Genomic DNA, 27702 nt, shown 5'->3' with positions numbered 1-27702 from the left:
GGGGTAATCACTTTGTTCTCAAAACTGATCACAAACCCTTGGTGGATCTCTTTACAACTAAGGGTGGGGGTAGAGCCACACCTCGCATTGCCAAATAGCAGTACAGACTTGGTGAGTTTAATTACCGGTTAGAGTACGTACCCGGTATGAAGAATTGTGTAGCCGATTGTTTATCTAGGTTACCTCTTCCCCATGATATTTTGGAACCGGAGAATGATCAGTTGGAGATGTGTGTGCTGTTAGTACTGTACTTAGTACTCGTGCTGCTTTATCGGAAGCGGATTGGAAACTTGCGGTTTCTGAGGATGTTGATTTGTGTAGAGTAATTGTTTTTTTAACTCAGGGTTGGCATGATGATAAGGTTCTTCCTTCTGAGTTTGTTCCTTTAAAAATAATTGGTGATTAATTATCCTTAGTAGATGGAAGTTTGCGCAGGGGTGGTTTATTGGTTGTTCCAAAATCACTGTGTAAAGCAGTTTTGGATCTAGCTCATGTTGGTCATTTGGGCATTCGTGCTATGAAACGGAGAGTACATGAAGATTTTTGGTGGCCCGGTGTTGATAGGGCCATTGAACATTGTGTTCGAGATTGTGGACCTTGTGTTTTGAGTGACAAAACCCAGGTTACTTGTCCTTCTGCCATCAAACCCATTTCAGTGAAAGAATCACCTTGGGGGACGCTTTGCTGTAATCCTTGGAGTGTGCCGGGCTGAGCGTGCAGGGACCCACATTGCTTACTGCCAACTTCTCGCGGAACCCGCTTCGCGGGTCCCGCATCGCTGGGATCGCCTGGTTGCTGCCTCAGGAGTTGCCTGTTTTCTGAGAGGTGGGTCGTAGGAGCTGCAGGGCTGCGAGCAGAGTGCGGGGGCTGGGACTACCTATCCCAGAAGCGCCTGCCGCCCAGATTAACAGCACCTGGGCTGCTCTCCCTGCGGGCCCCTCCCCATCAGCTTTGAAAAACCCGAGCCTTCGCTGTACCTGTGGGACGCTTTGCTGTAATCCTTGGAGTGTGCCGGGCTGAGCGTGCAGGGACCCACATCGCCTGGATCGCCTGGTTGCTGCCTCAGGAGTTGCCTGTTTTCTGAGAGGTGGGTCGTAGGAGCTGCAGGGCTGCGAGCAGAGTGCGGGGGCTGGGACTACCTATCCCAGAAGCGCCTGCCGCCCAGATTAACAGCACCTGGGCTGCTCTCCCTGCGGGCCCCTCCCCATCAGCTTTGAAAAACCCGAGCCTTCGCTGTACCTGTGGGACGCTTTGCTGTAATCCTTGGAGTGTGCCGGGCTGAGCGTGCAGGGACCCACATCGCTGGGATCGCCTGGTTGCTGCCTCAGGAGTTGCCTGTTTTCTGAGAGGTGGGTCGTAGGAGCTGCAGGGCTGCGAGCAGAGTGCGGGGGCTGGGACTACCTATCCCAGAAGCGCCTGCCGCCCAGATTAACAGCACCTGGGCTGCTCTCCCTGCGGGCCCCTCCCCTTTACCACAGACCTATAAATTGACTAGACCAGCGACGCGGCGCGGGAGCGACCGGGAGAAGCCCGGGAGAAGGGCGGGACCGTTTGTGGCCGTTCGTGACCCGGAGTGACCGGACCGGGCCACCCCTCTAACCTGTGTGCGTCCCCATCCCTAAGGACTATGGCCGGCAGAGACAATAGGATTAAATCCTCCTTAACTGGCAGCCTGTCAACCGCCGGAGGTATGGAGAAATTCCTCATTAGGGCTAATAACATTATAGACAAGGAGATAGTCATATTGGAAAAGCGTTTATCTACTGAACTTATTTCCCTTAAACGATCATCCATAGGACCCCTTGCCAACGCCAAAACGCCCATTAGAGATAGCAATCAGTCTGCTATTGCGGATAAAATATCCCCGCCCATAGAAGACCCTAGCCACCTAGCTACCCCGGTTATATCAACTGACATTGTTGCAGACCCTACCTGTGTACTCATAAGTGAAAATGCCTCCATTTTATCCCATCCTGATGTGAGTACTACTGAGTCTAAGAGCCGTGGGGAAAGAGAGGGTGCCGTGAGGAAACGGAAAAGAGTGTACAACAAAAAAGAAGTTAAAACGGGAAGGGCTACAAAAACTGCTAAAGTACGGGAGGAACCACTACCCCAGACCACATTTACCCCCCGTGATGCCCAATTCCCGAATAGAGAAATATCCATGGAATGGGCCGTGGCACTACTTAAATCAATCATATCCCCATTAGAGGCTAAACTGGATAGGCTTTGCTCCAGAATATCAAATGTAGAGAAAACATCTGCCTCCATCCTAGCCACCCTTGGTAACCTCCAGAACCAACACACCCCAACGACTACCATAACCCCTGCTATTCCCGCTCCTCCCAATCCGGTTTTGAATCAACCTAATATCCCCCCACCTAATACCTGTATACCACCCCTTATCCAATCCCAGCCCAATAATTTAACAACTGACAATGGGGCGAGTCAACAACCAAGCCAAATTAACCCACCAGACCATATGGCCGGGGGGACCCAGGGAGTACCAAGCGAGGCACTCAATACCCCTAGACCCAGGCGGCCCGACTTACCACCGGAGGCTAACCGGTTTACTGTCATCTTAGCCGGAGTACCACCACTAGAAACAGGGGAATCAGAAACCTTTAGCTCCTTGAAGAACAAAGTTATAAAATGGCTCAACTGGAATAGACCGCTCCCGGGCCACCTGCACAATGAGATAATTATGGTAAGGAGGGTCCCTTGGATAGGCAAGACCCCTAAAAACATCAATGGGGACTGCCTAACCGTCAGTTTTAGAGACCCTCGCACAGTATCCCATATATGTGCAGGTTTTAACAGGTCTTTCGACTCAACGATCCAGACCCTTCCCGTTTCCTATTTTTTCCCACCAACCAACATTCGCCACCAACAAAGAAGAGGGGATTGGTCCGTTGTGGAACGGAGGGGCAGACAACGAGCATATGATGCTAGAGCACCAAGACTACCCCAATACGCACCCCAATTCCACTCCTTCATGGATCCTAACCGCTATGGTTGCTTAGATGGCCTAGAGGGAGTAGACTGACTACACCCCGTCTCTCGCTCCCTGAAGCTGACCAACACTCAGGCTAAACCTGATGTTCCGCCCATGGTCCATTTAACCACCCCTAACGAAGCTATCCCCACTAATTTGGCCCAGATTACACCTGTTACAACCCCTACCATACAATGTTCTGAAATCACCCCCATCACCCCCGCCCCAGCTACCCCCACTGTACCGGATTTGATTTCGCTAGATATGACCCGTATTACACCCTCTGTCTCAACTATCCACATTAATACAGTTATGGACCAAAGGGTTAAGGGTTATTCATTGATGAGCTGGAACATTGCCGGGTGGCGGCAGAAGGTTTCAGCACTGGGTTGGAGGGAACTCATTGTGGTTCATGATATCCTATGTCTGCAGGAAACGTGGTCAGTGGAAGATATTGCCTTTGATGGTTTTGTTGCTTATAACTGTAATGCGGTGGAATCTGCAATGGGGAGGGCCAAAGGGGGATTGTTGATTTTACTCTCTGTACACCTACCTTTACGAGTAAGAAAAAGCCATATTGTGGGGTCCCATTCGCAAATTTTGGAAATTTTGGTAGGCAGGGACCGAAATCTATTGTTGATTAACCACTATAATAATACCTTTGACCCCTCCAGCACCACCGTAGTAGACGAACTTGAATCGGCTCTGGATTCTATCCTTTGTAAAACAACTGTATCTTATGATATTGTTTGGGGAGGAGATTTTAATATTAGAACTTGCCCTCTCTCATATTCTACTACCTGTGGTTATGATGGGGAAAATGGGGAAAATTTACTCCACTTTTTACACTCTCCATATGGCACTTCCCTTAACAATTTGATGTTAAAAATTGATATATCAATCCACCAACATGCACCTGATAATGAGGGTAATCTGGCGTCTACCTTCACGGGGAGAAACACCACCTCCATTATTGATTTCCTGATCATTTCCAACCGGGTAGCTCCCCATTGTTCGGTTACCCAGATCTTAGATCACGACCTGAGTGACCACAATGCACTCACCATGGTCTTATATTGTGAGCTTCATAGGGATGTATTCTCTGGTAGGGTTGTCGATGATATTACGCCATGTAGACCTAACGGGACCCGCATAAAGTGGAGTGGGGAAAAAGCAGAGAATTTACATCGCAGGGTGGTGAAAGCTGGCCTAAATATGATACTCAGTTGCCTTGAAACGGAAGCCCCCGCAGCACAATCAATAAATAACTTTGAGAATCTGGGTATCATAATTAAGCAAACACTCACCTCAAAGAAGGCCAAATCCGGCAAGGCCACACAGGGCTGGTTCAACCAAGCATGTACAAGGGCATTAAAATCCCTCAAACTTGCCCTTTCAAGTACCCCGAGAGACAGGGATGTGGTTAAATCCCTGAGGGCCAATTATAAAAATGCGCTCAAAACCAGGAAACAAGAACTTAGAGAAATAGCCTGGGAAGATCTGAGTAAAGCCGCAGCCCTCCGGGACAGTAAACTATTCTGGAGTACCATCAATAGCCCATTCCTGCAAAAAGAGGAATTCCCTGTCCTCACTGCCCAAGTTAATGAAGAGGGATGGGTGGCCCACTTCTCAGGGATCTTCGATCCAACTGGAGAGTCCTTAGCCAATGATAACATCATTTGCACCACCCTAGTTGAATCCCCGAGAATAACGACCGATGAAGTGGATTTGGCTATAAGGAATAGCAAAGGGGGAAAAGCCCCCGGCCCAGACGGGGTGCCGATCGACCTATACAAATATGATCCAGCCCTCTGGAGTCCATTATTGACCATAGCCTTTAATGCTGCTATGGATAACAGGACCCCTTCCACGTGGGGTGAATCCATTATCATTCCAATCTATAAAAAGGGGGATAGAGGAGAGGCCAAGAACTACCGCCCTATCTCCCTTTTGGATTCCTCACTAAAAATCTTGAGTAGGGTCCTGTTAGCACGCTTGGAAGATTGGGCCTTAGATAATAACATTCTTGCCCCATCCCAATACGGCTTTAGAAAGGGCCTTGGTACGATCGAACAATGTATTAACTTGAACCTTTTAATAGGGAAGTATACCAAGGCCAAGCCGGGATCACTATTTCTGTGCTTTGCAGATCTTTCAAGCGCATTTGATCTGGTCGACCATGCCTTGTTATGGACAACTCTGCTGGGTATGGGAGCCCCCGCCGATATTATCTATTTCTTGGCCACACTTTATTCTAACCTATCCGCCCAAATTCGTTATGGTCCTGAGGGTGAGTGCACACGGAAGATCAGAGTAAGATCTGGCATTCGACAGGGCTGTGTATTAGCCCCGTTGCTTTTTTCCCTCTTCATTAACTCGGTGGAACAAGAACTAAAGCAAATTCATGCTGATGCCCCCCAAGTAGGAGGCACTCCTATACCGGTATTATTGTATGCCGACGATACAGTTCTTCTCTCTAGGACCCCTATAGGCCTACAAAAATTGATGGATGGGTTCCATGATTTTATATTGAAAAGGAAACTCAAAATTAATAATTCTAAAACGTTTGTCATGGTGTGCGGGAAAAAGTTGAAACTTTTTAAACCTTTTTCTTTTAAGGAAAACCATATTGCAACTGTCACAAATTTTTGCTATTTGGGAGTCACATTTAACGACAGAGGATCATGGGCCCCTGAGGAAACAAATGTCAAAGTGAGAATGGGGAAAGCATCCTCAGGCGTCTTCCGCTTTGCCTCCAAAGTAGGAAGCCGCCGTATTGTTGATATGTTGACTATATACAAGCACAGATGTACTTCGATAGCATTGTATGGCTCGGGGGTATGGGGACATTGCAATGCCAAGGCCCTGCAAATTGAAGAAAACAAGTTTATTAAACGGCTGCTTTGTCTCCCCACCTCGGCATCTACTGTTTTAACCCATTCGGAACTAGATCTGGATTACCTGTCCGACCTCACTGGGTTAAGGCCACTGTTGGTATGGAAATCCATTTTTACCAAGCCGGAAACAGCATTCACCAAAGATATCATCAAAGACTGTTTGCTCTTGGATAAAGTTTTAAGTATTCCATGGTTAAAATATGTAGTTATGACTGTTAAAGACCTGTTTGACATGGACCTAGGAAATGACCCTACCAGTCTGAACACTATAGACAAACAGGAAGTAAAAAATGTCTATCTTAGGGCGAAATCGGATGTGCGAAGTTATGCTACTAGAGAATATTCCACACATATATTCCACCTGTCCTTGAATGATGATAGCCGGGGTATTCCAATGTACCTTAAAGTTATCCACAGACAGTCCCACCAGTTTGTACTTTCAAGGCTAAGATTAGGTATAGTGCATAACTTGGTTGCTTTCCCGATTATGAAATCCCATCCAGTAACCCCATGTCCATGTGATGACTCTTCCAAACAAAGCACAATGCACTTTTTATTATTCTGTCCTCTGTATAAAGCACAACGCATCTGTTTCCTCAAGCCTATGTTCCTTAAATATAACATGTATACTACCGATAGCGCTATGAGGCTTCTTTTTTCACTTTCAAGCCCAGATATCTGTTTTTATACTGCCACTTTTATTCTGAAATCTATTAGAGCTAGACTTAGCATGGTTTTCCTGTAATTTTATGTGTAGCAATCCCCACAACATGTGACAATGTTATTTCTGTTTCTGTATTTTGAGTACCATGTGTATGTAATGTTTTAAACTGTATACTTTTATGATGTTTTTTAAACATTCAAATAAAGTTATAAACTGAACTGAATCACCTTGGAATAAATTAGCGTTTGATGTGGCTGGTCCATTCAATGATTTAGGTGGTACTTCTGAATATGCGTTGTGGGAAGTTGGCCTGATATATGATGCCCACTAATTCTAGTGATCACCTTGTATCAGTCCAAACAACCCTTATGGTGATTGGCTGTAAAGTCAACCTTATAGACCAGCTATCCTAATGGTAGCATGTACAAAGCAGTCTTTAGGCTAAACTCTTTTGGCATGTGAAGCCAGCTGTTTTACCACATATAACCCCTTGAATACCAAGTGAAAGGACACCACACAGGTTGTTATGAAAACAAACAGATATTTATTAACTAACATACACCTCTGAACTCTTTATGAGATCAGAGGGCTAAGCACATGACAATCTCTCAGGAAAAATACGTTTAAGTTGCACAAATTACAATGGTGCTCTAGGGGCACGACAAACCATATACTAAGTAAGTGGAATGTGAAAGTCGATAGAAGGAATGGAGCTGTCCAGAGGCTGTAGGATCGCTGGGACCACGCTACACTAATTTGAGGTAAGTAATAGGAGGCCCACGGAACGCGTGTGCAGAGTGTGAACTCACATGCGAGATGCGTAACAACGTCTATGGACAGTACAGTTTAAGAAAAAGGTGAGTACGGACAATCCTGACTAGTTAGGACTAAAACGACAATGGAACTGGACACTAGGAGAGTCAAGCTACCCTTGAGCACCGAAATGCTCTTGTTACCTCACCCACGGGCTGCGGGTGCATAGGTGTCAAAGTGTGTCAGGTTTCCGCGTCGAAGTCTATGGAGCCTTGAAGAAAGATGCTGCAGGCGACCACGAGGAAGATGTCCGGTGCGATCCAAGGGTGGATCGGTGAAGAGAAGAACCTGAAAGCAGAGGGGACAGTGTTCAAAGTCACTAGCCAGTGACTGGAGTGGAACCAGGAAGGAACCAGATGTCCTCATTGCGATCAGGTGAAGAGTGGACGCTTGTCTCTGCAGCCACATGGACCAGGAGGTGTCTTCGATGACCAGGATGGAGGCACGAGCTGTCCCACGCAGGCTCTCGCTGTCGGCGGTGTCGGCTCCGGATTTGGAATCAACAGGCCTTGGCAAAGGCAACCGACGCGGAGAGTGGAAACAGCATCTGGAGTGGACCAGGATGTCAGGGGTGCTCCTCTTTTGGAAGGGAGCTAGGGCCAGTCTGGAGCAACCAGACCAGCAGTGAAGATTTCAAGGTTCGTCGTCTAGGAGGCCACTAGCCAGCCTGCAAGTGACCAGACAACGCGTCGAGCAGTAGGCAAGCGGAAGGGCCCCACGCAGATCTCGTGAAGGCTGGAGGGCTGATCTTCGGTGCAGGAGCTGCTCTGGGCTGGGGCTTCTCAGTCCTCAAAGCCCTTCGTCGAGTTTACCTCAGAAGTCGTGCTGGAAGCGAAGTGCAGTTTCTTTCAAGATGGCCGGTCCGAGGTGTCTTGTCGCACCCACGGGTCTCAGCTGAGCTGCAGAGGTAGGTAGAGGTCGGAGAGGTCTGGGAATCCGGGTCTTGTCGGGCTCTGAAGTCTGGATCCTCGAGGGAAGACGACAAAGTGAAGCCGCTGGACGCTTGATGGTGCCTGCAGTTGCAGGGTGGACACTCCTTGCCCACAAGGGAGATTCTTCAGTCTTCTGTGGAGCAGAACGTCGAAGTCCAGAGTTTCTTCTTGTAAAGTTGTTCAGGATAATCTAATTTGGAATGGGACCAGCTCCTACCTTTATACGGCTAAAGGGGGCTGTACTACCTCTAGGTCCCTCCTATGGGTGGGACCAGGAAGGGGGGTGGTTACACCCCCTATCCTTTGTCCGGTCTTGCGCCAGAGCTGGGGCTGGGGAGCCCCAGGAACTGGTTTAGACCGGTGTATGCACAGGGACACCTTGTGTGCCCCAGGTATGTCTCATTCCTTTCAGCCCTGTCCTACCCAATACACAAAATCCTGTCTGGGGTGGTGCTAGCTAGAAACCCTTTGTCCAAGCCTCCCTCGCTGGAAGGACTCCCAGCAGCAGGAGGTCAGACTTGTGTCTGTGGTGGCAGCATCCATTTTGTGATGCTGAGGCTCGAGTTAACTTAACCTTAACCGGGGTTCACAGTTACGTACATGTTGTGTCCCTCTAGAAGGGTGGAATGCTACCCCCGTCGCCAGAATTGGCGAGGGGGTAGTATCCCAATTCGTATGACACCTTACTCGACATGTTTTGATAATGCTATACCAGAGTTAGCAAATAACCGCGAGGATTATAATGCACTTAAGAGTATATGGTATAGCGTTATCATGGAAACAGCTAAATGACTTGGTTCCGAAAGCTGCAGACAGGCTCAGCTCATGCCAGAGCACCATCTCACATAATTCCAAGCACTCTGCCTTCAGGATTGATAAGGCCTGCCATAGGAGTGACTAATAGGAGGATATGTGTCCATTTTAGGGTTAGATATAGGTATACTATATCTAAAGCAAAGGGTGATTACACCACCTTGCCCCAGCTGATTGATCAGCCAGTTGTGTCAGATTTGGATGGCCAGCCAGGGGTGGCATAATACATGCTGCAGCCCCTGGTAGGCCCTGAGTGCACCTATGCCCTAGGTACCCAAGGTACACTGTACAAGGACTGATAAGGTGACCCAGTATCCAATTAGATATGCACCTAAGGTACATGGTTGTCAATTTAGAGAGAGAAAGCTAGGCTGTGGGTCTATTAGCAGGCGCACAGCCAGGGAAAGTCGTAAACCAGTGAAGTAAAAAGCAAAAATCGGGGGTGACTATAGGATTGAAGACCCCACTCTCCTACACAACCCCCCCCCCCCAAACTTAGGGACATTAAACTAACCTTGACCAGGTGAGTCTTCCTGTTCTAAGTGGAAATACCTAGAGAGACCATCTGCATTGCCATGGTCGGTCCCTGGGCTGTGTTCCACTGTAAAGTCCATCCCCTGTAGTGAAATGGACCACCTAAGAAGTTTCGGGTTTTCACCCTTCAACTGATTTAGCCACAAGAGGGGCTTATGGTCTGTCTGAATCTTGAAGTGAGTTCCAAACAAGTATGGCCTCAACTTCTTCAGGGCCCAAACCACAGCAAATATAGCTGACCAACGTTTCTCTCTAGGGGTCAGCCTTCTACTTATAAAAGCAATGGGCTGGTCATGACCATCAATATTCAGTTGAGATAGAACAGCTCCCACACCCAACTCAGAAGCATCTATTTGGACAATGAAAGGTTTGGAGTAGTCTGGACTCTTGAGAATAGGTGCAGTGCACATGGCCTGCTTTAGGTCATCAAATGCCTTTTGACAGCTAACTGTCCACTGAACTTTCTTTGGCATTTTCCTACTTGTCAGGTCATTAAGTGGAGTCAATTCAATTTATAATCTTTATTCGGTACTTAAAAAGACACCATAAAAGCACATATACAATATACACACAAATGTTATAAAAAAGGATTTCTGTTAAAAAGAGATAAAAGTTAAGTTTGGCTAAAACCGTATTTCATTAGACTAGTGGGGAAAGGAGTTCATTTTCAGGGGGGTCAGGTAATGTTAAAGTCCAATTTCTCTAGTGTTTCAGTGCTACCCGGATAAAGTTTATAGTACAGAATAGTGTGTAAGCGTCTTCGGCTTCCTGTAGGAACTTCAAGGCCAGTTTTGCTTGTCTTAACTTTGATTCTTTCAGAATCCCCACTAGGAACTTGGTCTTGGGACTGAATAAAAGGAACACAATAAAACAAAGTGAAGGGTATCCTGCGGAGACCTATTGTCGCAGCCGCAGGTACCCTTCTCCTCCACTGTGTGAGTGAACCCGGAAGAAACCGCAAATAGGTGATGGAGCATGTTTAGTCTGAAGCGAGTCATATGATAACGATCCTGAGCATTATACATGACCCTCAGATATGGTTCCATTCCTTGCTTCACTGTAAGTTGACAGTAAGATAAAACAGTGGGTTTGTGACTTTCACTCTCTGTCCTGATCGTCCGTAACCATTCTGGAAAAAGTTTTTTTACCATTGTTTTGCTCTCAACAGTTAGGGATTCTGGGGATGTGAAGAGGTTTGTACAGTCAATCTCTTCTAGCGAGTCCTTAACATACTTCAGCCAGGGGCTGTTGTGGCCTTTATCACGTTTGAGGCAATCCATTATAATTTGTCTTGTTAAAACCACCTCAGGGTTAGTCCATATTTTTACCCAAGCCAGGAGAGGTTTGACTTTAATCCGGTCTTCTATAAATGGCTCTCCGACTTCCTCATGGATAATATAGGCCGGGACGCTCTGGGGCACTTTCAGGATTCTTCTCAGGAATTTATTTTCTTCTACCTGTATTTGCTGTACTTTGTTGTCTATAAAACCCCATACTTCCGCACCATAGGTTACCTTCGCACAGCAAATTGATCTGTACAAATTTAGTATTTGCTCTGGGGACCACTTTCCCAGTCTTTGGCCGTACCCCATGATGGCTCCTGCTGACGCCGCCAGTTTCATTGCGTGTTTCTCCACCAAAGGTTTGAAATTAAGATGGTTGTCGAACAGTACACCCAAATATGAAAAAGTCTTAACCTGGTCAATCTTATGTGATCCAATGCGATAGGTAAAGTTCCCCTTTTTCGTTGGCCCTGTTGACATGATATAGGATTTTTCCAGGTTTGTCGATAAATCCAGTTTATCCATAAACTCGACAAAACCGTCAATCAGCTTTTGTAAACCTAGGGGGGTTCTGGCTAGCAGTACCGCGTCGTCGGCATAAAGTAGTACCGACACTGCACGGTGACCAATTTGGGGCGAATCCACCTTTAGTTTGAGGAGTTCTTTTTCCAGGGAGTTGATATATATGGAGAAAAGGAAGGGCGCTAGGATACAACCCTGCCTGACTCCACTGGTGCAAGCAAAGGGGTCGGTCTTGTTTCCCTCTTGGTTGTACCTCACGCTTGCAGATGTATTCCAGTGTAGAGATTGTAGGGTATCCACAAGGGGTTGATCCACTCCTAATTCTATCAGTAATGACCAGAGTTTTCTTCTGTTTACACGGTCAAAAGCCGCGGAAAGGTCCATGAACCCCATGAAAATGGACCCCTTGCCAGCGATGGTATATTTTGCTGCCAGAAGATATAAATTCAAACATTGATCAGTGGTGGATCTGCCCTCCCTGAAGCCATATTGGATGTCTGAGAAGACCTGGTGCTCCACTGCCCATTCTTGCAGACGGTGTAAGATGACTCGCCCCAGTACTTTGGCTGTCACGTCAATGAGAGAAATGGGGCGATAGCATTGAGGGTCGTCACGGTTCCCCTTTTTGTAGATCGGAACTATGGTTGCTGTTGACCAAGAACGAGGAAATCCTGCCACCACTGCCTCATTCAAAACCCTCGTTAGCAACGGGGCCAACAGATCGATTTTACTTAGGAAGAGATCAGGTGGTATTCCATCCGGGCCGGGTGCTTTGTTTTTACTAAGCCCTGCTATTCCCATTTCAACTTCTTTCAGGGAAAAATCCAATTTTACGGGCTGTGTTAGCCTTGGTTCATCGCCCTGAATTAAATGTCCTGTGTGGTTATAGAGGCTCTGAAAGTGATTCTGCCATTGTTCTGGTAAAATGGTATTCATTATTTTTGGTGCTCCTTGGTCCTGGAAGCATGGGGTATTGATAACCTTCCAGAAGCCTGAAATGTCTCGCCTTTCTGCAGCGTCCCTTAAGTCCTCCCAAGCTTGAATGTGTAGGCTCTTTTTGCGAGTGTTCAAAGCTTTTTTATATTCAGATCTATTCTGTGCTATTATAAAGTTGTCCCTTGGTTTAGCATGAAGGCTAAGTTTCAGTTTTTTGTGCGCCTTAGTACAAAGGGAATCGAACCAGCGAGCGGTGGAGGGCACTTTGCCAGTTTTAGAGGTCTTCAGGAGATTATTTACGTGGCATGCGATTTCTTCAAATGCCCTGACCACTAAGGCTCCTTCCGCCCTGGGATCGAGGCATATATTTATTGCATTTAGACCCTCTGATATCAATTTTTTATAGAATCTGTCCCCGTCAGTCCTGGCCCACTTGATTCTCCTTCCTTGATCCACTGCCTTTTCTATCACGTCAGTTCTCTTTGGGCCTGTTTTAAAATCAAACCCTTTTATGGTAAGTATCACCGGGTTATGGTCGCTAAAGATGCTTGCATCTATTGCAATTTTACTAATGTTTCTTTTTAGTCGGGGCGAGACTAAGATATAATCAATATAAGACTGGCAACCTCTACCTCTGAATGTTGGGTTGAGGTCTCCATTTTCGCCCAGCTCAACAAGATCCAAAGTTTGGACCAAATTGTGCCTTTTCGTTAATCTCTCAAGGTCCCATCCCTCTTTTACATGAGCAAAATGCGGCCCCTTCACTATGGTGCATCTTGACCAATCTTTAGTAAATGGTTTTAATTTGTCACAAAGGTGGCAGTTAAAATCCCCCAAAAGTATTAAACTTGGGGGGTTTGGTGTCTTGTTTAAGGTAATCAGTTTTTTCTAAACATGAGTCCAGTTCATTGACTGCTGCTCCCTTTGCCATCGTACCAACAGCATTGTACCAGTTAAGTAAAAAAAGGTTTAGTCTTTTGAAACGAAACCTTACTACTTGTAAGTTGTATGAGTCCCAGTTAAGATTTGACCATATTCCCTGGATGTGTAAGTTAACATATATTACTAGTCCCCCACTAGCCCTCCCTGAAGATACCTTTTTGGCCGGGACAGAAAAGCATTTGTATCCCTCTAGGCTATAATCATTTGGTTCAACAACCCATGTTTCTTGCAGGCATATGATTTGAAATTTATTTATATAGTTAAGCCATTCTTGGGATTCAAATTTGGCCGCTAGTCCTGCTATGTTCCAGGATACAATTTGTAGGTTTTCGTGAGTATCCACCCTGGGTTGTTCTATTATTCCTCTTAATGGGTACACTGCCTGGTCTGCTTCTGTGATTGGTGTATCAATGCGGGATTGTGGGCTGCTATTGGTAGCTAATCTACTTTGTTCAGTGGTTATCCTATGATCTGGAAGTTCTGTCAAATTGCATCTTCCCCTACTAGTTTTTGGAGTCTTTTTACCATCTCCCTTGCTATCTGCGGGTCGTGTCCTATTCACAACCCCCATTCCCATTCCTGTTGTCGACAGTCCTTCCTCCCTTGGCCTTATGGGTGTAAAAAGGGGATGTCCCCATACATGTCAATTGACCTCTTCAAGTGCGCTAAACCTGTTCCAGTGTGCGTGATCCATTAAAAAGGGATCGTAATTTAGGGTCGCATGATATGGCATTTGCCACTGGGCCGGTCTATATTGGGGTTCCATTTGGTGGATCCTATTCGTCTGGAATCTATTTCTCTGCACGGGTCTTTGAGGTGCATAGGGGTAAAAGTAAGATAAATGTACAGGGTGGATTTGTGAGTGGGCACTGCTGGGGGGTGCATTGCAAATAAAGTTAACTGCTGCAATGTCTCTAAAATTCACTGTTATTATATCCCTTGCTATTGTTTTTGTTCCTCTACCGATCCACTCCCCCCTTCTTACTGGGAGAATTTCTCCATGAATATTGGGGGGTAGTGGACTGTGTATTTGTAACCACTGTACACATTTGTTTTTTAACTCCACTTGTGTTTCCCTTTTGCCCTCTCTCAGGGGTGGGACTCCTGTCAACACGACTACAAAGGGCAAAGCTTCAGGAGAGAGATTAATTGTCCTAAAACGGGTTGATGTTTTGTTTTCTATAGCCTTTGCTGGTGGAGTCGGGTTTGTCTTAGGGTTAACTTTTGAAGTTTGGTCATTATTTCCATGTATTGTTTGAGCAGTTCCTTGACATGGTTTGTTTGTTTGGGAAGTTGTTTGTCTATTGGTCTTGCCAGTATTCGGTGATGTGATGTCATTTTGTGCATCTTTTGTATTCATTTGTGATGCTCTAGGGGGGTTATTTGATGCCAGTTCCGTTGTTGGGATAGCCTTGTCTTTTGTTAGTTTTTTAGTTGGGCCCCCATCCTGTTTTGCTGTTGTTAAGTGGAGTCACAATGGTTCCATAATTTCTGACAAATTTCCTATAGTAACCAGACAGGCCCAAGAAAGCTCTGACCTGTGTCTGGGTGGTTGGAGGAGCCCAGCCCTTTATGGCCTGTATCTTGCTCTCCAAAGGTTGAACCTGGCCTCCACCTACAAGGTGGCCCAGATACACAACTTGACTCTGCCCTATCTGGCACTTAGTAGCCTTGATAGTGAGGCCTGCCTTTTGCAGGGCCTCCAAAACTTTCCTCAGGTGGATCAGGTGATCCTCCCAGGTGGAGCTAAAGACAGCAATATCATCTAGATATGCTGCACAGAAGTCATCCAACCCTGTGAGAACTTGGTTCACCAACCTTTGAAAAGTGGCAGGTGCATTTTTCAAATCAAAGGGCATCACCACAAACTAGTAATGACCTCATGGGGTAGAAAATGCTGTCTTGGCCTTGGCATCCTCAGCTAACCTGATTTGCCAATAACCAGCTGTCAGGTCAAATATACTCAAGAACTTGTCATAAGCCAATCTGTCAATGAGTTCATCTGCTCTTGGTATTGGATAGGCATCTGTCTTAGTGACAGCACTGAGACCCCTGTAGTCTACACAAAACCCCATCTCTCTCTTACCATCCTGGGTGTGAGGTTTTGGCACTAGAACTACAAGACTAGCCCAAGGGCTCTCTGAGGGTTCAATGACTCCCAATTCCAACCTCTTTTGTACTTCTTGCTTTATGCAATCCCTGACGTGGTCAGGTTGCCTGTACATTTTACTCTTTATAGGCAGACTGTCACCAGTGTCCACCTCATGGGTGCACCAGTTTATCTGACTGGGTGTCAGAGAGAACATTTGTCTAAAGGACTGAAGAACCTGTTTACAATCCTCTTGTTGATGCTCAGAGAGGCTGCCAGAAAAGACAACACCATCTACTGACCCATCATCAGGTTTCTGAGTGAGCAGGTCTGGGAGAGGGTCACTCTCTTCCTCCTGCCCCTCATCTGTGGCCATGAGCAAGCCCATGTCCTCCCTGTTGACAAATGCCTTGAGCCTGTTCACATGAAGTACTCTGTGAGGGCTCCTGGGAGTTCCAAGGTCTACCAGATAGGTGACCTCTCCCCTTTGTTCAATAATGGTATGGGGTCCAGACCATTTTTCTTGGAGAGCTGCTGGGGCCACTGGCTCCAACACCCACACCTTCTGTCCTGGGTGATACACAGTCAGGACAGCCTTTTGGTCATGCCAAGCTTTTTGGAGTTCTTGGCTGGCCTCCAGGTTTTTAGATGCCTTCTCCATGTACTCTGCCATCCTGGAGCGGAGACCAAGTACATAGTCCACTATGTCCTGTTTAGGCTTTTTGAGAGGTAACTCCCATCCTTCCTTCACAAGACATAGGGGTCCTCTTACAGGATGCCCAAATAGAAGTTCAAAAGGGCTGTAGCCAACCCCCTTCTGTGGGACCTCTCTGTAAGCAAACAGAAGGCAGGGTAAAAGGATGTCCCATCTTCGCCTAAGCTTTTCAGGTAACCCTTTTATCATCCCTTTGAGGGTCTTGTTTAATCTCCCCACAAGCCCATTGCACTGTGGATGATAGGGTGTGGTAAATTTGTAATTTACTCCACATGCCTTCCACATAGCAGTCAAGTATCCTGATTTGAAGTTTGCACCTCTGTCAGAGACAACCTCCTTAAGAAACCCCACTCTGGAGAAAACTCCAAGTAGGGCCCTGGCCACAACAGGAGCTGTAGTGGTCCTAAGGGTGCAGTAGTGTGGCTCACTGGTTTGAGGCGGCAGACCCGAGAGCAGAGGACGGCCCGGGACCAGGGTTCGATTCCCGACGCGGCAGGTTTCTGGACCAGGGTCAGCGGACTCGATAATTCTCTCGCCTCGGTGCCCACTCTGATCAGCGATCACACTCGGCAACTCTGGGCATAAGCTTGCCTCATCTGCACTAACGGCCCCACCAGACCGCCGGGGATGCCTGGTCTCACCCTGGAGATACCCATTAAGGGACCATTTCTCAGGGAAGCCAGGAAGGGTTTCGCAGCGGTGGAAGCGCGGAGATACTCCTCCGGGAGTCGATCCTAGCGCTATATAAACTTGCAATTAATTAATTAATTAAAGGGGAATAGCTTCTGGATACCTGGTGGCATGATCCACTACCACCAGTATAAATCTGTGCCCAGATGCTGTTGGGGGGTCCATTGGTCCAACAATGTCAATCCCCACTCTTTCAAAGGGCACCCCCACCACAGGTAGTGGTATAAGGGGGCCTTTGTTGTGCCACCTGATTTGCCACTGGCTTGACAGGTGACACATGATCGACAAAAGTCCTTTGTGTCTTCAGACATATGAGGCCAGTGAAAGTGTGGGACAAGTCTTTCCCAAGTCTTGTTCTGGCCTAAGTGACCTGCAAGGGGAATTTCATGGGCCAAGGTGTGAAGGAAACCTCTCAGAGACAAGGGGATGACCAGCCTCCTGGTAGTACCAGGCTTGGGGTCTCTTGCCTCAGAGTTAAGGAGTCCATCATCCCAGTACACCTTGTGGGTACCTGTGGCATTCCCTGCAGCCTCAGCAGCAGCCTGCTGTCTGAGGGGTTCAAGAGAGGAACAGTCTAACTGTGCCTGCCTCAAGTCTGCCCTGGAAGGTCCCCCTGTCCCAAGAAACTCAACCTGTTCAGGTTCAAGCTCCTCTTCAAGGACAGTTCCTTCTGGGGTCTCTAGGTCAGCCTCCTCTGAGGACTGATCCTCCACCTGAGGCAGGCGGGAAGGCACTGCCTTAACCCTACTGCTCTTTCTCTTGGTTAGTGTCTGGTCCATTGTTCCAGGATCCAGCACTAGTTCAGCTGGGCATTTCTTAGCCTGTGACCTAGTCACAGCAAGGACATGTGCTGACAAACCTAACATTTCCACATGAGTCCTATACTCCACATCTGACCATAAGGAGGATTCCAAATCATTGCCCAAAAGACAGTCCACTGGGAGGTCTGAACTAACTACAACCCTTTTGAGGCCATTTACCCCTCCCGTGAGAAATTAACAAGTGCCATACTATGGGTGGTAGTGACATTGCTAGCATTGGTCACTAGGTAGTCTGAACCTAGTATTACCTGATCAGGGTCCACAAAGTTTGGTGTCACCATAGTGACACTGGCACAAGTGTCCCTGTAAGCCTGAGCCATTTTTTCATTGATCAAAGGCGTTTGCCTGTACTTGCCCAGAGCACTGGGACTTATTGTAGGGGTCATATCCATGTCCCCAGTACAAACAAGAACAGCCTGAGTAGGTATCCTGACTAAGTCAGAACCCGCCTCAGTTCCCACGGTTAACCCTACTATAGCCTTGGGAGGAGCACTACCACTACTAACTGTACTAGGGGGTGCAGGTGCCTTAGGGGCAGTAGTGGTAGGAGCTGGGCCTTTCTTGGTGCACTCACTAAACCAGTGAGTCTTACTTTTACAGTATTGGCACCATGGTTTCCTCTGACCATCATTCTTCTTCTTTTGGGAATTCTGGGACCCACCCTCCTTAGATTGTTGGGGCCCTGTTGAAGACTTCTGGTCAGTTTGCTTATTCTCTTGATTACCCTTCTGGTCTGCTTTCTTCTGGCCACCACCCTGGTTCTGGTTCCGCTGCTTGACCCTTGTCCTGACCCATCTGTATGCCTTCTTTCCCAATTCTTGGGGAGAGGTCAGATCTGAGTCAATAAGGTGCTGATGCAACAACTGATTTTGACAATTACTTAAGATTTGCTCTCTCATAATTAGATTATACAATCCTGTGTAATCAGTAACTTTAATTCCCAGTAACCAGCCTTCAAAAGCCTTAGTGGCATAATCAACAAAGTCAGCCCAATCCTGAGATTGAATTTTCTGGGTGTCTCTGAACAGCAACCTGTACTGCTCAGTTGTTAAGCCGAGCCCATCAATCAGTGTATTCTTCAGGACTTGGTAATTGTTAGCATCCTCAGCTCTAGTAGTGAGGAGCTTATCTCTACCTTTACCTTCAAAGGAGAGCCACAATATAGCTGCCCACTGACTCTGGGGCATCCACCGTACAGTGCAGGCCCTCCCCAGAGCAGTCATCCATTTGTGGATGTCATCCCCTTGCCTAAAGGGGAGCACTATTTTACTCAGGTGTCTAGTATCAAAACTCCTGTCTTTATCTCTAGGGATAATGCTGCCACCAGTGAGGTCTACCCCACTCATTGTCTGCTCTCTGGCAAAGGCAAGTCTCTCTTTGGCAAGGGCAAGTTCTTCCCTCTCAATACTCAGATGGACTTCCCTCATCTTAGCTTCATGCTCTCTTCCCCGAGGGGATGTCATCCCTCTCTGAGAAGATGCCTGAGAGACATGGGTGTGAATACATCTGTTAGAGCCTCTGGAGTGAGACCTAACTCGTCTATTCCGAAGGTTAAGCCTGCCTGAGGATGGGCCTGGGGCTCCCCCAGTTCCATTCTCATGCCTGCTTAAGTTGGCCCTGGTAAGTCTGCTGACTCACTGACCATTGTCTACCTCTCCTTCAGAGGACTCTCCATCTTCCTCCACTGCTTCATTTTCAGGGAGATTAGAGTCCACCTCTACTGGGGGTATGTTCCCATCTGTGAGGTCAGAGGGGCCTGGGTTAGTACCCCCTCTGGCATCAAATGTCTCTAAGAGACCTATCAGAAAAGGAAGGGTAGGGTTAGAACCCTGTTTCAGTTTCCTGGAGGTACACAATTGTCTCATCTCCTGGAAGCTGAGGGCTGCATATCTTGAAATGACCCGTGGAGAATCAATATCACCAAGGGGAGCCACTGTGTTCTCTCCTGTGATAGACATGCTTTTCTAGTGAGGTGTAAGTGATGTACTTACCTACACTATGGGTTTTCCTACTGATCCCTTGCTAAGAGTTGTAGTCAGGGTGTGCTACTCCCTTTCTACTAAAACAGCTGGTTCAGTAGAACTCAGAGTATTTCTAAGCTTGTTATATGTACCTATGGTACCTTATGTGATCTTTCAAATGATATCTCAAGATTATATTTGGTAAAAACAACAGCAAGCTCAAATCCCAACCGCTGCACACCAATGTGAGAAGTTGGCCTGATATATGATGCTCAATAATTCTAGTGATCACCTTGTATCAGTCTAAACAACCCTTATGGTGATTGGTTGTAAAGTCAACCTTATAGACCAGATATCCTAATGGTAGCATGGACAAAGCAGTCTTTAGGCTAAACTCTTTTGGCATGTGAAGCCAGCTGTTTTACCACATATAACCCCTTGAATACCAAGTGAAAGGACACCACACAGGTTGTTATGAAAACAAACAGATATTTATTAACTAACATACACCTCTGAACTCTTTATGAGATCAGAGGGCTAAGCACATGACAATCTCTTAGGAAAAATACGTTTAAGTTGCACAAATTACAATGGTGCCCTAGGGGCACGACAAACCATATACTAAGTAAGTGGAATGTGAAAGTCGATAGAAGGAATGGAGCTGTCCAGAGGCTGTAGGATCGGTGGGACCACTCTACACTAACTTGAGGTAAGTAATAGGAGGCCCACGGAACGCGTGTGCAGAGTGTGAACTCACACGCGAGATGCGTAACAACGTCTATGGACAGTACAGTTTAAGAAAAAGGTGAGTACGGACAATCCTGACTAGTTAGGACTTGAACGACAATGGAACTGGACACTAGGAGAGTCAAGCTACCCTTGAGCACTGAAATGCTCTTGTTACCTCACCCACGGGCTGCGGGTGCATAGATGTCAAAGTGTGTCGGGTTTCCGCGTCGAAGTCTATGGAGCCTTGAAGACAGATGCTGCAGGCGACCAGGAGGAAGATGTCCGGTGCAATCCAAGGGTGGATCGGTGAAGAGAAGAACCTGAAAGCAGAGGGGACAGTGTTCAAAGTCACTAGCCAGTGACTGGAGTGGAACCAGATGTCGTCGTCGCGATCAGGTGAAGAGTGGACGCTTGTCTCTGCAGCCACGTGGACCAGGAGGTGTCTTCGACGACCAGGATGGAGGCACGAGCTGTCTCACGCAGGCTCTCGCTGTTGGCGGTGTCGGCTCTGGATTTGGAATCAACAGGCCTTGGCAAAGGCAAGCCACGCGGTGAGGGGAAACGGCATCTGGAGTGGACCAGGAGGGTCCGGGGTGCTCATCTTTTGGAAGGGAGCTAGGGCCAGTCTGGAGCAACTAGACCAGTAGTGAAGATTTCAAAGTTCGTCGTCTAGGAGGCCACTAGCCAGCCGGCAAGTGACCAGACAACGAGTCGAGCAGCAGGCAAGCAGAAGGGCCCCACGCAGATCTCGTGGAGGCTGGAGGGCTGATCTCCGGTGCAGGAGCTGCTCGGGGCTGGGGCTTCTCAGTCCGCCAAGCACTTTGTCGAGTTTACCTCAGAAGTCGTGCTGGAAGCGAAGTGCAGTTTCTTTCAAGATGGCCGGTCCCACGTGTCTCGTCGCACCAACGGGCCTCAGCTGAGCTGCAGATGTAGGTAGAGGTCGGAGAGGTCAGGGAATCCAGGTCTCGTCGGGTTCTGAAGTCTGGATCCTCGAGGGAAGACGACAAAGTGAAGCCGCTGGACGCTTGATGGTGCCTGTAGTTGCAGGGTGGACACTCCTTGCCCAAAAGGGAGATTCTTCAGTCTTCTGTGGAGCAGAACGTCGAAGTCCAGAGTTTCTTCTTGTAAAGTTGTTCAGGATAATCTAATTTGGAATGGGACCAGCTCCTACCTTTATCCGGCTAAAGGGGGCTGTACTACAACTAGGTCCCTCCAATGGGTGGGACCAGGAAGGGGGGTGGTTACACCCCCTATCCTTTGTCCGGTCTTGCGCCAGAGCTGGGGCTGGGGAGCCCCAGGAACTGGTTTAGACCGGTGTATGCACAGGGACACCTTGTGTGCCCCAGGCATGTCTCATTACTTTCAGCCCTGTCCTACCCAATACACAAAATCCTGTCTGGGTGATGCTAGCACCTCCCAAGGCAGGAAACCCTTTGTCTAAGCCTCCCTCGCTAGAAGGACTCCCAGCAGCAGGAGGTCAGACTTGTGTCTGTGGTGGCAGCATCCATTTTGTGATGCTGAGGCTCGAGTTAACTATAACCGGGGTTCACAGTTACATACATGTCGTGTTCCTCTAGAAGGGTGGAATGCTACCCCTGTCGCCAGAATTGGCAAGGGGGTAGTATTCCAATTCATATGACACCTTACTCGACATGTTTTGATAATGCTATACCAGAGTTAGCAAATAACCGCGAGGATTATAATGCACTTAAGAGTATATCGTATAGCGTTATCATGGAAACAGCTAAAGGACTTGGTTCCGAAAGCTGCAGACAGGCTCAGCTCATGCCAGAGCACCATCTCACATAATTCCAAGCACTCTGCCTTCAGGATTGATAAGGCCTGCCATAGGAGTGACTGATAGGAGGATATGTGTCCATTTTAGGGTTAGATATAGGTATACTATACCTAAAGCGAAGGGTGGTTACACGTCTTCGCCCCAGCTGATTGATCAGCCAGTTGTGTCAGATTTGGATGGCCAGCCAGGGGTGGCATAATACATGCTGCAGCCCCTGGTAGGCCCTGAGTGCACTTATGCCCTGGGTACCTAAGGTACATTGTACAAGGACTGATAAGGTGACCCAGTATCCAATTAGATATGCACCTAAGGTACATGGTTGTCAATTTAGAGAGAGAAAGCTAGGCTGTGGGTCTATTAGCAGGCCCACAGCCAGGGAAAGTCGTAAACCAGTGAAGTAAAAAGCAAAAATCGGGGGTGACCATAGGATTGCAGACCCCACTCTCCTACATGCATTAGTTTTAATTGATTACATGTCAAAATGGCCAGAAGTTAGATTTGTGGAAGGAATCTATTCTGCCACGGTAATTAATTTTTTCGAGGATATTTTTCTTCATGAAGGATTTCCTGAGGAATTAGTATCTGACAATGGTACTCAGTTGGTTTCTGCAGAAATGCAAGATTTTTTTAAAGTGCATGGAATTAAACATATTCTCACTTCTCTTTATCATCCTTTTGGCAATGGTTTTGTTGAACGCCTGAACCGTGTGATTAAAGAACAATTGCAACTGGCTTCCATTAATGGTCTTCACTGGAAACAAGTAATTTCTGACATGCTGTGGAGTATGAGGGTTACTCCTCATGCTAGTACAGGTATTTCACCTTTTACTTTGCTCAGAGGAAGAGTAGCTGGTTCTACACTCAATAAGGATTGGATTTAAGGAAGGAGGTTGATGTAGATAAAATTCGGAAAGTGGCTGATGTCAGTGCTGCAGCTCAAGCTAAATACGCACATGATAGCATAAGAGTGTCTCCTGTTGTCAGGGTGACTGGGTAAGAATCAAGAAACCTATCCTTGTGCGCAAGGGTCATTCTCGATTTTCTGCCCCTCTCCGTGTCAAGGAGGTAAAAGATCATGTTGTTGTGTTGGAGAATGGGAAAATTTGGAAGAAATCTCTCTTTTCCATTGTTGCCAAGTCAAAGGTTGAATTTGTAAAAGATAAATTTGGTGTAATCTCCCGTGATTCGATTCTTCCTACCAAGACTATCAGTTCTAGTGTTTCTGCATCAAATGACAATGTTGTTCTTTGTCGAGGTTCTTTAACCCCTTGCGTGCGGGGCGTATTTTCCGCCTGTGCTGACTCTGCCTTGCGCGGGCGGAGTCATGACGGAACGGTTCCGTCATCAGCACAGCTCAACCGATGCTGATGATGGAACCGTTCAGCACGCAAGGGGTTAAGAACTAGAACCACTCCTTTCAAATATCGTGATTTTGTTACATATTGAATGATCATTTTGTTTTTCCTTTGTTTAGGTTGTTTTTAATATTGCTTTGTATTCTGTTCTGCTAAGTATTGGGTGGGGGGTGTTTCTCTCTTTTGTTTAAATGAAGGGAGGGGGATGTGTTTGGATACGCGAGTGGTCAGCACGAGTGTTCTGGACTCGTGCTGTAGAATGTGGATTGCTCGTGCTGTGGAATGGGGGAATGATCTGTCGGCAGTTGCTGCCGGGACTGCTGTGCATCGTCTTCCTTTCAGTGACCTCTAGGACTGCATCAAGCACGCAATCCTTCTCCCGTCTCAGGCACCGTCATTGTGTCTGATTCAGTCCAGTAGAAACTCCTAGTGTAGGAGGAAGTTGTGGAAAATCCTTATTAATCACTGAAGGATTTTGTTGAAATACTGAATTTGTTGAGAATGTGGCGTTCTATTCTGCACTGGGCTGTGGGACTATCGGGACTGAAGGCTTGTTCCAATATATCTGCCTTTGATTCTGCATGCTCAGCACAGAGGCCAGTTGGGCTGGGACCATCGGGACTGAAGGCATGCTCCAATATATCTGCCTTTGATTCTGCATGCTCAGCACAGAGGCCAGTTGGGCTGGGACCATTGACTGTGACATCCCATTCGGTGCCATCTGATTCATGTTCCAGTTTCCCAGGTTCCTGCAAACATCGCAAGGAGCGAGTCTTATTCTGCACAATATTAGTGTTTGAAGTATTTAAATTGCCACTGTCAGTAAAACCTACACCCTGAGCAGGGCCGGACTGGCCGCAACGGGCTTCGGGTGTTTCCCCGGGCGGCTGGAAGAGTGGGGGCTGATTCTTCAGTGCTGGAAAACGTATTTGTTACTGGGGGCTGGTTTTGCTGTGGTGTTGCTATATCACCCCCAGCAACAAAAGAGGCAGGGAGCTGGTCCGCCAAAATTGTCAGGCCTGGTTTGGGTTCCCAGTCCGGCCCTGACCCAGAGGAACAACATTTCCTCCTTGCACATACTGAACATCATTACTCTGCACACCAACGCCGTGCATATCCAAATTCACACCAGCAACAAACCCAGAATCAAAACGAGAATACAATCCGCGAGAACCACTTTTGTCACCCTTCTGGATAATTTTTGTCTGAGCCATCATTATTTTTATTTTGATCTTCTTCTGCTTAGTAATACAATTGTCACTGCAGTACTTTGGTTACAACAAAATCTCATCCAGAATATTAGTCTGCAGCCCCTCACATTAAGCACTAGCATCTGGATGCAACACAAAAAGATGCGCCCTCTTTTACCCGGTCTTTGCCTTTGCAATATTGTCTGTAACTCTGTATTAATCTCTTGTACTATATAATAAAATATTTTGAGGCGCTTCACTCTATGGCTCTTCAATTGGCCAGTTTACAAGCAACTTACACTCATTCCACAAATCTCTTGGGACAACAATTAACAAACTTAAACTCAGCTCTCGACCACCCCGCCTGGACGAACAGGTCTCATCTCCACTGCATCCCTCCTGGATAGGCCCCACCTCCATTAAAACACCCAAACACAGGACAGGCCTCACCTCCTCTACACCCTCCTGAACAGGCCTCTCCACCCTCTGCACTCCTGGACATGCCTCACCTACTCTACACTCCCCTGGACAGGCTTCACTCACCTCCTCTGAGCCCCCTGGACAGGCCTTGCTTCCTCTGCATCGCCCCGACAGGTCTCGCCTCCTCTGCACCTACCTCCAAACAGGCCTCACCCTCTCTACATCCCATGGACAGTCCCCCCCTCCTCTGCACCTGCTGGACAGGCCTCACCTTCTTTGTGCCTCCCCTGGACAGGCTTCACCTCTTCTAACCTCCCCCCGACAGGACAGGTCTCACCTCCTCTGCCCCTCCCCCCTCTCCACAGGTCTCACCTCCTTTGCCCCTCACCCCTTCTCCACAGGTCTCAACTTCTCTGTACCACCCAAACAGGTCTCACCTAGGCTGCACCCCCCTGGACAGAACAGGCCTTACCTCCTCTGCACCCCTGGACAGGCCTCACCTCCTCTGCACCCATGGACAGGCCTCGCCTCCTCTGCACCCCTGGACAGACCTCCCCTCCACTGCAACCACCTGGACAGGCTTCCCCTCAACTGCACCCCCCTGGACAGGCCTCACCTACAATGCAGCTCCCTTGACAGGCCCCACCTCCTCTGCACCCCTGGACAGACCTCACCTCCTTTGCACCCCTTGGACATTCCTAACCTCCTCTGCACCCCACTAGACAGGCCTCACTTCCTCTGCACCCCCCTGGACAGGCCTCACCTATTCTGCACCCCCCAGCTCTGGACAGGCCTCACCTCCTCTGCACTACCTTGGACTGACCTCGCCTGTAGCACCCCCCTTCCCTGACAGGCCTCACCTCCTCTGCACGGCACCACACCAGAGAACAGGCCTCTTCTGCAACCCCCCACCAGAAAAGCATCACCTCCCGTTCACCCATGGACAGGCCTCACCTCCTCTGTACCCCTGGACAGGCCTCTCCTCCTCTGCCCCCCTGGACAGGCCTCACCTCCTCTGCACTCCTGGACAGGCCTTATCTCCTCTGCCCCCTGGACATTCCTCACCTTCTCTGCCCCCTGGACAGGCCTCACCTCCTCTGCCCCTGGACAGGCCTCTCCTCCTCTGCACCACTGGACGGGCCTCACCTTCTCTGCTCCCTGGACAGGCCTCCCGGTGAAGGATTCATATTAAGGACAGAGGAGCCCAGAGTTCATTCCCCCCCATACAGCGCCTCTGACTCCGCCCAGAGCCTCGTGGAGCTATGCACAGGCCCCGAAGAGAGACACTGCTCCCCTGGACAGGCCTCGCCTCCTCTGCCCCCTTGGACAGGCCTCTCCTCCTCTGAACCCTGGACAGGCCTCACCTGCTCTGCACCTCTAGACAGGCCTCACCTCCTCTTCCCCTGGACATGCCTCTCCTCCTCTGCACCCCTGGACAGGCCTCTCCTCCTATGCACCCCTGGACAGGCCTCTCCTCCTCTGCACCCCTGGACAGGCCTCGCCTCCTCTGCACCCCTGAACAGGCCTCACTTCCTATGCACCCCTGGACAGGTCTCTCCTCCTCTGCACCCCTGGACAGGCCTCACCTCTTCTGCACCACTGGACAGGCCTCACTTCCTCTGCCCCTCCTCTGGACAGGCCTCTCCTTCTCTGTACCCCTGGGCAGGCCTCCCATCTGCTTCAACCCTGGACAGGCCTCACTTCCTATGCACCCCTGGACATGTCTCTCCTCCTCTGCACCCCTGGACAGGCCTCACCTCTTCTGCACCACTGGACAAGCCTCTCCTCCTCTGCACCCCTGGACAGGCCTCACCTCCTCTGCACTCCTGGACAGGCCTCTGCTCCTCACTCAGGCTCATTGGCAGGAGGAGCTGAGCTCTCCTGACGTCACCATGAATGCAGGTGGGTGTGAGGGGGAGGGGGAATCTTCATAAATTGCAGGCAAGTGAGTTAGCAGCTCTCCTACCTGAGCAGAATCCAGGCTCTCTCCTCCTTCTGGGGGGCCAGATCTGGAGTCTGGGGGGGGGGGGGGGGGGGGGGGCAGATCTGGGGTCTGTGTGGATCTGAAGATGGAGGTATCTGCCCACCAGACAGGGCTCCTTCCTCCTCTGCTGCAGGCTGGACACACCAGGAGAGGCCGGAAGTGATGTCACCACTGCTGCTCGTGCTGTTTCTGCCGCTGCTGACCCGGAAAAGGAAACCCGTCTCCCTTTCATACAAAGTGCAGCTCAGTGGGTTTCATCAGCAGGTGAGGAGCGCCCTCTGGTGGCCGCTGACGGAACCGATGTCTCCAGGCTCCAGCAGTGAATACATTTCACACAAACAAGCATTTATATCTGTAAAGACCTGGGATTTCAGATGTCACAGACATTAATCTTTTTAAGGGTCAGACAGTTCAAGTACAGGGCCTCACACTTGGCTGCTGCTGTGGAAAAGTATTTATAGCTTCACTTCAGATGAGCATCTTCCAAACATTGATGTAAAGGACTAAAGAGTATTTACAGAAAGGTGACAACTGGAAGCGACAGTCTGTATTTCAATGAATATATCTGTATTTCAATGAATATATCGGTATTTTAATGAATATACGAGTATTTCGGTCA

General features: G+C 48.3%; 1 pseudogene across 1 annotated transcript in view; it reads right to left on the bottom strand.

Moving 5' to 3' along the window:
• LOC147737859 (uncharacterized) overlaps nucleotides 1-27134 on the bottom strand; it is a 52062-nt pseudogene extending 24928 nt beyond the window's left edge. Inside the window, exon 1 of the transcript XR_015303097.1 lies at nucleotides 27066-27134. The product of XR_015303097.1 is annotated as an uncharacterized LOC147737859 (transcript). The remainder of the gene's footprint in view (nucleotides 1-27065) is intronic.
• Nucleotides 27135-27702: the final 568 nt, after the last annotated feature.

The sequence above is a fragment of the Lissotriton vulgaris genome, chromosome 1_1 (genome assembly GCF_964263255.1).
Source record: "Lissotriton vulgaris chromosome 1_1, aLisVul1.2, whole genome shotgun sequence".
In the NCBI taxonomy this organism is placed as follows: Eukaryota; Metazoa; Chordata; class Amphibia; order Caudata; family Salamandridae; genus Lissotriton; species Lissotriton vulgaris.
This window is presented reverse-complemented; position numbering and strand designations above follow the sequence as displayed.